Below are 14,140 nucleotides of genomic sequence, written 5' to 3'. Positions count from 1 at the left end.
AATTCAAAAAAATATCAACACTTTCAAATTTTGAAAATTATCAAACATTTTCAACATTATGAAAATTCTCAAAATTTAAAAAAATTAAAAAAAAATGTTAAAAAATTTTCAATTTTTTTTTTAAATCTAATAAATTTCAAAAATTAAAAAAAAAACAGTTTATTAAATATTACAAAAAAAAGTTAAGTTAAAAATTTTTTTTCAACAATTAAAAAAAAACACAAAATATTTCAAAATAAAAATTTTCAGAAATTAAAATCAAATTTCAAATAAAAAAAACAAAATTTTTCAAAATTCAAATGTTTCTCAAAATAATTTTCAAAATTAAGAAAAATTTTGAAATTAAATAAAATTTAAAAATTTTCAAAATAAAAAAATTTCCAAAATTTTTGGAAAAATATTCTGACACTTTTTTTTAATTTTGAAAATTTTTGGTAAGCGGAAATATCTTGAAAATTTTTGGAATTTGGAAAAATTTCGGAATATTTATTGAATTTTAAAATTTTTGAAAATTATTTGGAAAGGCGAAAAGAATTTTTAAATATATAATTCTTTAATTTTAAAAAATTTTTGAAATTTTTTTCGAATTTCAAACATTTTTATTGTTTTCTTATTTTTTAAATTAAAAGTTTTGAAGTTTTTTATTTTTGAAATTTGAAAAATTTTGAAATTATTTTCAATTTTGAAATTTTTTTAAATTTTAGGAAATTTTTCTTCTGAAAAATTTTTAATTTATTTTTTTTGAATTTTGAAAGAAATGTTTTAAAATTTTTAAATTGTGAAAAATTTTTCAAAAAGCAAAAATTTCAAAATTGGAAAAAGTTCTTAAATTCTTCAAAATTAAAAAAAAATTGAAAAATTTTGAAGTTGCAAAATATTCAGATACATTTTATAATTTTGAAAATTTTTGGTATTTAGAAAAATTTTGAAAAATTTTGGTATTGGGGAAAAAAGTTCAAAATTCTTATTAAATTTTTGAAAATTCGGAATTGCGAAAACTTTTTCAAAATTTCTATTTTTTTTAATAAAAAAAATTGAAAATTTTTTTGGACTTTGATTTTTCTAATTTTTTTAAAACTTAAAATTTTTGAAATTTTGTATTTTTGAAATTTGAAAGATTTTGATTTTTTTATTTGATATTTGTTTTTAATTTCTGAAAACTTTTATTTTGAAATATTTTGAAATTCTTTTTTGAATTTTTGAAAAATTTTTTTAACTATAAAATTTTTTGAATCTGAAAATTTTTGGATGTTTTGAATTTTTTTGTAATATTTAATAATAAATGAAAATTTTTTGAATTTCTGAAATTTTGAAGATTTTTTAAAAAATTGAAAATTTAACCTTTTTTTTCATTTTTAAAAATTTTGAAATATTTTTAAAATTGAAAATTTTTTGAAAATTTTCAAAATTTGAAAGTGTTCAAATTTTTTTGAATTTCAAAAAATTGTGAAAATATTTGTTTTAAAATTCTTTGAATTTTCGATTGTTTTTCAATTATTATTTTTGTAATTTTTTAAAAATATTAAAAGATTTTGGAATTTTTTTAATTGAAAAATTTTCAGATAATTTTAATTCTGCAAAAATTTTGAATTTTTTTTGGAATTTTTGGAAAACATGAAGTATTTTTTAAAATTTTCTGGAATCATGAAAATTCTTAAAATTGAAAACTTTTGAACATTTTGATATTGCCTTTTTTTAATTTTTTGAAATAGTTTTTATTTTAAAAATCTTGGAAATTTGGAAATTATTTTGAATTTCAAAAAATTTTTAATTTTTATGTGTATAAATGAAATCAGGAGTAACTGGGGAGTGAATAGTGGCTGTAGACTGAATAAGGAGTGACTCGGGAGTGAATCAGGAGTGACTCGGGAGTGAATCAGGAGTGACTCGGGAGTGAATCAGGAGTTACTCGATAGTTAATCACGAGTGACTCGGGAGTGACTCGGAGTGACTTGGGAGTGGCTCGCAGTGAATAAGGATTGTCTTGGTAGTGAATCGGGATGAATCGGGAGTTTCTCGGGAGTGAATCAGGAGTGAATCGGGAGTGAATCGGGAGTTTCTCGGGAGTGAATCAGGAGTGAATAGGCAGTGAATCAAGAGTGAATCGGGAGTGAAACAGGAGTGAATCGGGAGTGGATCAGGAGCGACTCTGGAGTGAATCAGGAGTGACTCTGGAGTGAATCAGGAGTGACTCTGGAGTCAATCAGGAGTGTCTTGGAAGTGTCGGGAGTGAATCGGGATGAATCAGGATTTACTCGGGAGTGAATCAGGAGTGAGTCGGGAGTTTATCAGGAGTGGCTCGGGAGGGAATCAGGAGTGGCTCGTTATTGAATTGGGAGTGATTCAGGAGTGACTCGGGAGTGAATAAGGAGTGACTCGTGAGTGAATAAGGAGTGACTCGGGAGTGAATAAGGAGTGACTCGGGAGTGAATAAGGAGTGACTCGGGAGTGAATCTATAGTGACTCGGGGGTTAATTAGGAGTGATTCGGGAGTGAATCAGGAGTGACTCGGGAGTGAATCATGAGCGACTCGGGAGTGAATCAGGATTGACTCGGTACAGAATCGGGAGTGAATCAGGAGTGACTCGGGAGTGAATAAGGAGTGACTCGTGAGTGAATAAGGAGTGACTCAGGAATGAGTAAGGAGTGACTAGGGAGTGAATAAGGAGTGAATAAGGAGTGAATCAGGATTCTTGGTGGTGAATCAGGAGTCTCAGGAGCGCCTGAGGAGTGAATCGGGATGAATCAGGAGTTTCTCTGGAGTGAATCAGGAGTGAATCGGGAGTGAATCAGGAGTCGCTCGGGAGGGAATCAGGAGTGGCTCGGTAGTTAATCTGGAGTTACTCGGGAGTGACTCTGGAGTTACTCGATAGTGAATCAGGAGTGACTTGGGAGTGAATAAGGAGTGACTCGGGAGTGAATCAGGAGTTTCTCGGAGGTGAAAAAGGAGTTTCTAGGGAGTGACTAAGGAGTGACTAAGGAGTGACTCGGGAGTGAATAAGGAGTGACTCGGTAGTGAATAAGGATCGACTCGGTAGGGAATGAGGAGTGACTCGGGAGTTATTGTGGAGTGACTCGGGAGTGAATCAGGAGTGACTCGAGAGTGGATCAACAGTGACTCGAGAGTGGATCACGAGTGACTGGAGAGTGAATCAGGAGTGACTCGGGAGTGAATCAGGAGTTGCTCGTGGTTGAATCAGGAGTGACTCGGAGGTGAATTAGGAGTGAACCAGGAGTGACTTGAGTTAATCGGGAGTGACTCGGGGTGACACTTGAGTGCATTAGGTGTGACTCGGGAATGAATCAGGAGTGTATCAGGTGTGACTGTTGAGTGAATCAGACGTGATTCCGAGTTTATCAGAATTGACTCGGGAAGGAATCAGGAGTGTTTGGGGAGTTTATCAGGAGCGACTGGGGAGTGAATCAGGAACTACGCGTGTGATTACATTCGTAATCCAATTATGGATGGATTACATATGTGATCCAAATACGTGGATCCAATTATGGATGGATTACATGTGTAATCCAATTATGGATGGATTACATACGTAATCCAAATCTGTGTGGATTACATGTGTAATCCAATTATGGATGGATTACATATGTGATCCAAATACGTAGATCCAATTATGGATGGATTACATGTGTAAACCAATTATGGATGGAGTACATACGTAATCCAAATCTGTGTGGATTACATGTGTAATCCAATTATGGATGGATTACATATGTGATCCAAATACGTGGATCCAATTATGGATGGATTACATGTGTAATTCAATTATGGATGGATTACATACGTAATCCAAATCTGTGTGGATTACATACGTAATCCAATTATGGATGGATTACATATGTGATCCAAATACGTAGATTCAATTATGGATGGATTACATGTGTAATCCAATTATGGATGGATTACATACGTAATCCAAATCTGTGTGGATTACATGTGTAATCCAATTATGGATGGATTACATATGTGATCCAAATACGTGGATCCAATTATGGATGGATTACATGTGTAATCCAATTATGGATGGATTACATACGTAATCCAAATCTGTGTGGATTACATACGTAATCCAATTATGGATGGATTACATATGTGATCCAAATACGTAGATCCAATTATGTTTGGATTACGTATGTAATCCATATCTGTGTGTAATAGATGTGTAATGCAATTATGAATGGATTACATATGTAATCAAAATCTGTGTGGATACATGTAATCCAATTATGGATGGAATACATATGTGATCCAAATACGTGGATTACATATGTGATCCAATTATGGATGGATTACATACGTAATCCAAATCTGTGTGGATTACATACGTAATCTAGTTATGGACAGATTACATACGTAATCCAAATCTGTGTAGGTTACTTATGTAATCCAATTATGCACGGATTACATGGATGAATTAAATGAAGGACTGAAAACCAACGTGGACAAAGTACACCAGTGGTCAGTTTGTGGATTAATACAATCACAGTTTAAGAAAACTTAGCTTTATTCATTCCCGTAACAAACCAAGTCCATAACTCATTTGTTACTCCACGGAGAGCATTTCCTATGGAAGGTGCAGGTTGCTGAGGTGTATCTCAGAACTATTCCAGATGGACTTGGTCCACTCTGGTTGTGAACCCCTTACATGTTAAAAACAAAAGTTTAAACAAAAAAGTGAGTTTTGAATTTTTTTGAATTTTCAAAAATTTTGAAAATTTTCTTAATTTTGAACGTTTTGGAAAAAGATTTGAAAAGTTTGACTTTTCTTAATTTTGAAAAATTTGATTTTTTTTTTAAATTTTGATATTTAATTTGAATTTAAATTGAATGAGTGACTCAGGAGTGAACTATGAGTGACGAAGTGACTGGGGAGTGAACCTGGAATGACTGGGGGTTACTTGGGAGCGAATGAGTGACTTGGAAGTGAATCAGGAGCGAGTCGGGAGCGAATGGGGGTTGACTCAGGAGTGAACTGGGAGTGACTCGGGAGTGAATTAGGAGTGACATGTGAGTGAATCAGAAGTGCACCGTAAATGTACCAGGAGTTACTCGGGAGTGATCCAGGAGTGACTCTGGAATGATCCAGGAGTGGCACGATAGTGATTCAGGAGTGATTCGGGAGTGAATCAGGAATGACTGGTGAGTGAGTCAAGAGTGACTGGTGTTTTGACTCGGGAGAAACCAGGAGTGACCAGGGAGTGCATCAGGAGTGAATCAGGAGTGACTGTTGAGTGTAATATGAGTGAATCGTGTGTGAATCAAGAGCGAAACAGGAGAGACTCGGGAGTGAATTAGGAGTGAATCGGGAGTGCATCAGTGACTGGTGAGTTAATCGAGAGTGACTGGGGAGTGCATCAGGAGTGAATTTCGATTGAGTCAAGAGTGACTGGCGAGTGAATCAGGAGTGACTCAGGTGTGTACCAGCAGTGACTCGGGAGTGAACAAGAAGTGAATAGGGAGTGAATCAGGAGCAACTCGGGTATGAATCAGGAGGGGGTCGGGAGTAAATTAGGAGCGACTCGGGAGTGAATGAAGAGTAACTCGGGTGTAAATCGGGAGTGAATAAAGAGTTGAGTGGGAGTGAATCAGGAGTGACTAGGGAGTGAACTAGGAGTAACTGAGTAGTGAACCTGGAATGACTTTTGAATACGAAGTGACTGAGTGACAGAGGAGTGCATCAGGAGTGACTATGGAGTGAATCAGGAGTGACTCGGTAGGGAATCAGGAGTGAATCAAGAGTGACTAGCTGAATCAGGAGTGACGAAGTGTATAAGTAGTGACTTGGGAGTTAATCAGGAGTGAATCGGCAGTGTATCAGGAGTGACTCGGGAGTGAATCAGCGGTGACTTGTGAGTGAATCTGGAGTGACGGAGTTTATCAGGAGTGAATAATATGAAGTGAGGCACGTAGTGATCCATGGTTTCCACCATCGCATCTGCACCAGGAAGTCTTTCCACCAGGCCTGCCTTGAATGTATATGTGTACTGTGTAGTGAACAGTGTGATACTTACCATGCCTTGGAATGTAACAAGAGATCAGTATCGCTGATTCAATTTTGTACAGACTGGAGTCAGCGTAGTGAACAGCGTGACACTCAGTGTATATCTCAACAATCTTCTAGACTGGAGTCATATGGACTTTTGCCCATTGGGCGCTTTACATTATATTAGTGAGAGAGAGAGAGAGAGAAAATCATCGAAATGATAGCCGTCCAAATCTTGGATTTAAAATATCGGCATCCTAATCAATTCAAATGAACAAAAAAGAAAATGTAAATTAATGTCAAAAAAAATTCATAATGAAATTTTAAAAAAGAATATCCTGCGACAAGATTTGGTAGCTATCAAAACGATAAAAATTTATTGAAAATAAATAATATACATTGAATATTATAAAGATGAATAGAGATGGTGATTGATGATGTTCAATGAAGATTTTAAAATGGTTGATGCAATTGTCTGAAGAGTCTTATCAGCAACCTTCAATTTTCTGAGGATCTCCAATGTAATTTTGGGAATTGTTCCTCGCGCACCAAACATAAGTCCAATGACATTCCAATCTTGAATATTATATTTATGAGTCAGATCATCACAGCATGGAAGGTAAATAGCGCGTTTCTTTTCATGTACAGTTTCCCTGAAAAGGAATGAGACGATTGAATATTCCTAAGTCTCAGATGTAAAATACTGCGCATGATCAGAGACCAGAGCACTGATACACAAGATAACGAATATTGAGTTACTTAAATTCAAGCTATTTGGTTTGTTACTAGCATCGTTCCGGAATTCACTTCAAAAACTGCAAAAAATATAATAATATTACGTAAATAAGAGATAAATATATACGTAAATCGTGTAGTTAAATCGACAATGGACCTTCATGACTAGATCGACACTCCGCACAGAAAGTAAAGCTTTCGTGTCGTTGCAATAGTTCAGACGCTAAGATCTATGCGTGTTGAGTAGAAGAGAGCGAGTTCGAATCTTAGTCTATATCAACGATTTTTTTTTTTCTAAATAACGTTGAAATAGAGTTTTACAAAGTCCTCAGATTAAGTGTTAATGATCACAGAAATTACAAAATTACAAGTTATAATATTATAAACGTTAATCTAATGAATGCATTTATACACACACACAATGTAAATGCATATATATATATATACTGTATATATAGGCCTATTAAAAACTAACAATTAAAATGAAATTAAAAATATATTCCTAAGCCACACAGACAAACGATTACAAAGGTTTAGAGTCCTTAGGCCATGTCATTTGTCGAGTAATTATTACGATATTTTATTAGTAGCTTTCCCACATGTGTAATAAATGCACTCGCACAAAACAATTTTTGTTAAAAGTGTGGCTTTGGATTATTTAATTATCACCCCTTCAGTTGATTTGAACTATTTTATCTACGTGTTTAATTTAATGTGCATTCAATTTAATTCATGTTATGATTGAATGTATAAGCACTGTTGCAGTTATTGATTAATTACGTATATTAATACTAACTATTAAATGCATGTGTTAAGTAACTAATTGCAGTATCTTTTGCAAAATCTTGAATGTTTAAGTTGTCAATAATATTTCTGTACTATATACTATAAGACGTTAAAAGAATTTGCAATAGATTTGGGATCCTCTACTTTATAATCATTAATTTTAATGAAAAAATATTTTCTTTCCTAGGATATCTACAAGTTTAACTTTAATAATATTCCGAATAGCTTTAATTGCATTATCTGGATTTTGTGCTTTTCTATTCAGATGTGTTCTATTTCCCTCTTTCATAAATTTTTGATAAATTACACTGTACTTCTTGTAGTATTTAAGAATATGAGGATAGTTACATTGCAGCTCATTACATATAGATTCTTCTTTTTAATACATGAGATTTAACTCCCTGCATTATCTACATGATTTTACTTTTGAATTTTTTCACAACATTGAGTGGAGAACATCCACTGAAGTGATTCTGAAATGAAGTGAAAAATACAATACATTTACTCTTAATATCAGTAGTACCAGTAACATATACGTTTTTCCAAGATTCATTTTGTAGACATAAATGTAAATAATCACTAGATACAGCTTTTACGACCCCTTTTTAGTTTTTAAATTAATATTTTGAAATTGTTCAGTAACATTGGAAACAGGATTTGTTTATCATGTTCATACAAGCCATTGATTATAGGTGCTGCCGAATAGGAATTCAGTCTAATTCAGTGTACAAAACTTTTATCAATGGCTGTGCTACTTCAGCTTCTATGCTGGTGGGGAAATGAGTCTACGGCTAAGATTTCTAGTTTCAAGGAGTGAATTTAATTTACTTTTGCGGAAAAGTTCCGAGAGATAATCTATGTCTATGTCACTACAGATCACAAATTCCATATGTGATTTCTAAAGTCTTTTCTTTACAAATTCAATGTTGGCTATAAATATTAATAAATATTAAGAAATATGAATGATTGTAGTTAGAAGTCTGATTTACATTATAAAAAGCAAGAAGTTACATTCCTCGGCAAGATTCGAACTTTTCGATGTTTGGTTTTGTCGTCCAACATAAGCACGGACCTATTCAATGCTTATGTTAATAACCTACAATTTATTTATAGCAATGTGGTGTCATAACTTGGGATTTGTTTACTTAATGTAATTAGATTTAATTTGATTAGCTTCGCATCAATTGGACTTCCTGTTATATCCTGTTATTTAAATATTTAAGTTAGAGTTGATTTATTAACTCTTACTGTACAAGATGACCCTTATTTCAATAATTCTATATCACGTTAAATAGTCATTGTCTACACTAAAGTATTATCATCATCCCTCATTTCTCATCTTAATGGTGAACCGACGTGACATGAGACAGCGAGTTATAGCTCTAGTTGAGGCTGGATATGGGGCTAGATCTGCTGGCCGTTTAGTCGGCGTTTCTGGAAGTACAGCCGAGAGGTGGGTTCATCGTTATCAAAATTCAGGGGAGGTCTAAAATCGCCCTATTCCTGGGCGTCCCCGGATTTCTTCATTGGAAGAGGATGCTCTCTTATTCGAGGAAGTTGACAGAACCCCTTTCGGACTGCTAACGAAATAAGAGCAGCATCTAACTTTCCCGGTTCTTCACAGACTGTGATCAGCAGGTTGAGGAACCGCGGTACTAGGAGCAGGAGGATTGCGCAAATGGAAATACTGGGGGAAGCACAAGCTGTCGACCGTCTTGCCTTCGTTACCAATCGAGTGGATTTTGATTGGAGAAATGTAATTTTCTCCGACGAAACAACCATCTCGAGTGATTACGAAAGTCCTGTCCGTGTCTATCGTGAGGATGGTCTCCCACATGATCAGCGCTATGTGCACCGACGTGAAAGATCGGGGCGCTTTAGCATATTGTCACAGTCTAGTATATACAGTCGCGAAGCTCAATACGTAGAAATATGCAAACATTAGATTGTTGCTCACCACTAGGATCGCTAATATCGCCTCATTACAGGCAATGCAAAATAGTACCGTCACAGTCTATTGTTTCTAGCACCCTCAAAACTCAAGCTTCTTGACTGTATACAGTAGACTGTGATATCGTGTTGGGGTGGATGTCTTACGATGGACCTGGCGTTATAGAACGCATCGATGGCCGGTTTAATACGGGAACTTACGAGCACATTCTGGAAAATATATTCCTTCCTTCCGCCCCTAGAACGTTTTCCCGAAGGAACATTGCTGTTCCAACAGGATAACCATCCCGTGCACTATGCCGCAAGCATTCAAAGATGGTTTCAAAGTAGACCCGAGATCGAAATCATTAATTGGCCTCCGAAGTCACCTGATTTGAATGTAATCAAAAATTTATGGGCGGAATTGAAAAAGAGAAGGATAGCCACCTATGCCCACCGACGCCCTCGAAATCGAGACGAATTGTGGGATCAAGTTGTTGAAACCGGGGATTAGAATTTATTCCACAATCTCGTGACATCCATGCCGGACCGACTTAGAGCTTTAATAGAAGCTGATGGCATGTGGACAAGATTTTAAGTTGACAGGTCTCTTTTTGTTTCTTGTGAATTTTGTTTGAGGAAAAATACTCTTAACTTTCAAGTAAGATTTATTTTTTGACGAGGTTCAGCCCACTTGTAAGACCCAGAAATTGGGCATAAATTATTCATATCTTTCGACAAATTAGATAGTCTAAGAACTCTGAAGAAATTAATTACACCTCAATAGAAAAAAAGTTTCACCTGGGATCGAACACGAGACGTTTCGGTTAAGCAGTGGAACCGACACGCTACTATATGAGCTACCGAGACAAGACAGTGACAACAGCAGTCTAGAATGTAGATCCCATAGCAGGCATTTGCCATTCGGTACAGAGAAGCAATGATAGCTTGTGATCCTAGCTATGTTGTGAAATCGTGGCCTTAAATGGAAGTCTACTTCGTGATTCTTATTTTGGTCCTTGTCCTTGTTGTGGTCCTCGTAACAATTCTTACTGTATTTCTCATGTTATGTATCGTTACGTCGATATCGAGTGAACCGCGCTGTAGAACTTTAACTTCTGACGACCAAGAGTCGTCTCATTCCTTTTAAGGGTAACTGTACCTGCTTTGGTTGATCTTCATTAATTTCGAACCTTACAGTGGAGTCAAGAATGAGACCAGTTTTTTTTATCTCGGTCAATTATTATGATGTCAGCACGCCGTGTAGATCCTTCCGTAGAAAGACATTGAACTTCCTCATATGCTTCGTATTCACCATGTTCCCTTAATCTGTTAGCAATTATTGAGCGGACTGTGTTATGTCTGTCAATTCGCAATAATTAGCCCTGAAGGCAGAAACCTAGCAGGTGGGGTAACGTTTCATGCTCATTGCATCTCCTGCAATGGGTATTGCTAAGGCTTCCACCGGGGAGAGATCTAAATGCTCATTTTAATGGCCTCGGCCCGTTGGCCACAAGATAGACCTTTCTTCTTGCCAATCCAGGTGTTACCTTTTTTCCAGTGAGAGTAGAATGTAATTCCTTTGAGCCTCCTATTAACATGTTGGATAGTGAATATCATTGAAAATGAAATTAGCTTTTACACAGTTTACAATACAGTATGTCTTTTATTGTTAAGAATGATTTCTCTTAAACTACATACATACATACATACACACACGTATTTATAGTGCAATTAAAGTGTTTAATACATTTCATGAAATAAACTTATATTATTTAACTAAACCACTCATTCTTTCAACCTTGTCTTCTCACATTGCAACCCTTTACGTGTTTAGCTGTATCATGCCACCGCTGCAAATATGATCACACCAATCTGCGACGTGAAGGAAACATCACTGCCAGGCAACCCAAGGAATCAGCCTGCAAACATAACCAATGTTATACTTGAAATATCTCTACTATGATTCAAATCAACAATGCAACAAAGACATCATGAAATACATAAACCAGACAAAGCAAATGAAGAATGCCAAAGCAAAATTATTCATAACTAGAAAATCAAACCTTACAAAATGAAGAAAAGATGAACAACAGCAAAGGACAAGAACTGGGAAAAGCGAAAGACAAGAGGGAGAAATAATAAAAAAAAAGTTACAGTACTAAAATGGAGTCAATCACTTTCCATAATTTCATCATGCTACATGAATATCTAGTATTTGTGGAACTGCTGACAGTGAAGTTTCAACATTCCTCATAATTGGGAAGTACATAAACAGCTTCAAAGCTAGAATAATTCAACCAGATATACTGTTACGTGCTTCTGACTCCTTGAGAAATGAGTGGCAATGCGAGCTAATAACGTAAACTGATATGTCTCTCATAAATAACTACCATTCAATTCACTTCCTGCTATTCAACAAAAATCTGCCATATCTCTGTACAACTTATCAATATCCTTTCATTTAGGAGCAAAAGCTCCAGCAAACTTTCCGAGATTCGTCAATTCTACTATTCATTGCAATTGTTCCCAATTCCTTCTTATAAACTACTAAGAACCTCAACACGAAGCTCTGTACACAAGCTCTCGTTATTGCATAATCTGCAATGTCAGTGGCATACATTAATACTAACAACAGTTAACAGTACAATGCAACAGAAAGTACGTTATATGTGATTCAGACTCTGCAGTTGCGGTCAAAACTACCTATCATAAGGAACTCATTTACTATAGACACGATGACGGAGGTATGACATCAAGAATTTGGGAGCACAAACACTTCTTGTTTTAAAATGAATTACATTTTAAGCAGACTTCATTCCTTTACAAATTGAATTACTCAAAACTCGACTCACTTGGAAGAAAAAAAAAAAAACCAAAAGAGTCCACATTTTTTCCTCAATGAATAACTAACTACAGTATACTGACATGATTCCTTGGAGCAAACTAAGCAATTTTTATTATTCACATTTGAAAATAGAATTTGCAACCACAAACATATTTTTTTTAAGGAATAACATTTTGAGCAGACTTCATTCCATTACTAAATGACCTGCTGGAAAACTTCTGTCGCCAAAAGCATCCCCTACATACGAACAATATTGTAAATACAATTATTTATCTTCAAACATTCAAAACATATTCTACATTAAAATACATCTGCACATTCCTGGAATTAAATAATTATAATTAATTAAAAATAATAATTTTAGTTTGAACTATAGCCCCAATTCTCAGCTTAGACTTGGTACGTCAATGAAGTCTTTTGCCCAATACGAAGTCTACATTTTGTCCCTTGCTACGAGAATAATTGTCAGAAAATATGAAATAGCAGAAAACTAACACTGAAGACAGTGTAAGATATCCAAAGTATAGTACGCTTATTACTAAAATATATTATGAAATTATTTTGACAATGAGAAAAAGTTATATATTTTTAAGAGACTACAACAAAGCAGCTTCCAGCTCAGACAAACACAACATTATTTGCCAAAATGTCGAGGATATCTGTCATTTATAAAGACGATGTGTACATTTTGGCAAATAAGAATCACTGGCAAGAGCAATTCACTCATTGCAAAGGATGCAAAATGCAATGCTGAAGAGGACAAGTCTACAAAGAAGGGCAACAGATAATCTCGATTTTATCGGAGATTATTAGTACACATGTAGGGATGCTACTTTGAAAAGGACAGGTCTCTGAGCCCCTTCGTTCTCCTTGTGTAGAGAAAATTCTGTTTTGGAAGGTCATAATGATCGTTTTTTCAAAATTTCCCGGACTCTACGGCCCATATGCCTTGGGGTCAAAGAGTGGTCCTCACACTACAGATACAGATCGTGGAGCTTTATTCGCGGCACTAATCAGGTTTGTTCTCACTACAAATACGGCAGAGTTATAGTGCCGAGAATGATAGCGGAATAGAAGTTTAAAAAGCCTTGGTATTTTTTCTCGATAATTAGTTTGTGTTCGAGATTCCCATTTTAATGATATCGTGTCCGAAGAAAGCCAAGGGGGAATAAAAGAATACATCCAGTTCTTCGATATGAACAATATTTTCGAAAATAATGGCCATACCGAGGAACTGGATGCGGCCCTGTATTCCCCCTTGAGATACTTCTTACACGATAACATCAAAATGGCAATCGCGAACACTTTCTGATTTTCGAGAAAAAAAGGGGAAGGGTTTAAACCACCATTCCGCCGACATTCTTTCCGCCATAGCTCCACAGTACTTGTAGTTACAAAAAAGCGGAAGAGTGCGTTGAATACAGCTCGTCGAACTCTATCTTCAGTATAAAGGGCAACTCTCTATCCCCGCGCGTTTGGACGGGAGAGGCCGGCAAATTTTCAAAAAATGGTCATTTTGACCTTCCAAAACAGACTTTTTTCTACACAGGGAGAACGAAGGGGCTCAGAGGCCCGCCCTTTTAACTGTAGCATCCCGGCATCTTCCTTAATAATCACCGCTAAAATCCAGCAAATCCGTCGCACTTTTTTCTAGCCTTAATTTTTCGGTACCTAAAATATTTGAGTCTCTAATTCCGAAAATAATGGCCATACCGAGGAACTGGATGCGGCCCTGTATTCCCCCTTGAGATACTTCTTACACGATAGCATCAAAATGGCAATCGCGAACACTTTCTGATTTTCGAGAAAAAAAGGGGAAGGGTTTAAACCACCATTCCGCCGA

The 14,140-nt window shown here is 35.6% G+C and overlaps 1 protein-coding gene across 1 annotated transcript in view; it reads right to left on the bottom strand.

The window, feature by feature from the left end:
• Window positions 1–11,104: 11,104 nt before the first annotated feature.
• The window catches only part of LOC138711672 (uncharacterized), a 267,255-nt gene continuing 264,219 nt past the window's right edge, over window positions 11,105–14,140 (bottom strand). Inside the window, exon 6 of the mRNA XM_069842800.1 lies at window positions 11,105–11,371. The gene's annotated coding sequence lies outside the window, so the exon portion shown is untranslated. The remainder of the gene's footprint in view (window positions 11,372–14,140) is intronic.

This window comes from Periplaneta americana, chromosome 13, assembly GCF_040183065.1.
Source record: "Periplaneta americana isolate PAMFEO1 chromosome 13, P.americana_PAMFEO1_priV1, whole genome shotgun sequence".
NCBI lineage: Eukaryota > Metazoa > Arthropoda > Insecta > Blattodea > Blattidae > Periplaneta > Periplaneta americana.
The sequence above is the reverse complement of the archived record's forward strand: the minus strand, read 5'-3'. Positions and strand labels throughout refer to the sequence as shown.